Below are 540 nucleotides of genomic sequence, written 5' to 3' on the forward strand. Positions count from 1 at the left end.
AGAACTGGTTGATCTTCATCCATTTCAGGAGGTAGCATATGTTCAAGTACCAATGGTATTGAAGGAAGAAGTCATAGCTGCACTGAAAGAATTGACAATGAGCAAGGCACTAGGAATTGATGGAATATCCATTGAGATGTTTCAACAGATGGATGCCCCACTGGAGGCACTCACTCATCTCTGCCAAGAAATTTGGAAGACAGCTATGTGGCCAATTGACTGGAAGAGATCCATATTTGTACCCATTCCAAAGAAAGGTGATCCCACAGAATGTGAAAATTATCAAACAATATCATTAGTATTGTGTAGAAGTAAAATCTTACTGAAGATAATTAAAAAACGGTTGTGACAGTATATTGGCAAGAACTTCCAGATACACAAGCTGGATTCAGAAGAGGACGTGGAATAAGGGATATCATTGCTGATGTCAGATGGATCTTACCTTAAAGCAAAGAATACCACAAGATGTTTACTTGTGTTTTATTGACAACACAAAAGCATTTGATTGTGTGGATCATAACAAATTGTGGATAACATTGA

At 37.6% G+C, this 540-nt stretch overlaps 1 protein-coding gene across 1 annotated transcript in view; it reads left to right on the forward strand.

Annotated features, from left to right (window-relative positions):
• KCNU1 (potassium calcium-activated channel subfamily U member 1) overlaps window positions 1–540 on the forward strand; it is a 245574-nt gene that overhangs the window by 237260 nt on the left and 7774 nt on the right. The window lies entirely within an intron of this gene.

This window comes from Orycteropus afer, unplaced genomic scaffold, assembly GCF_000298275.1.
Source record: "Orycteropus afer afer isolate SDZICR_OR568_19922 unplaced genomic scaffold, OryAfe1.0 scaffold00024, whole genome shotgun sequence".
NCBI classification, from domain to species: domain Eukaryota; kingdom Metazoa; phylum Chordata; class Mammalia; order Tubulidentata; family Orycteropodidae; genus Orycteropus; species Orycteropus afer.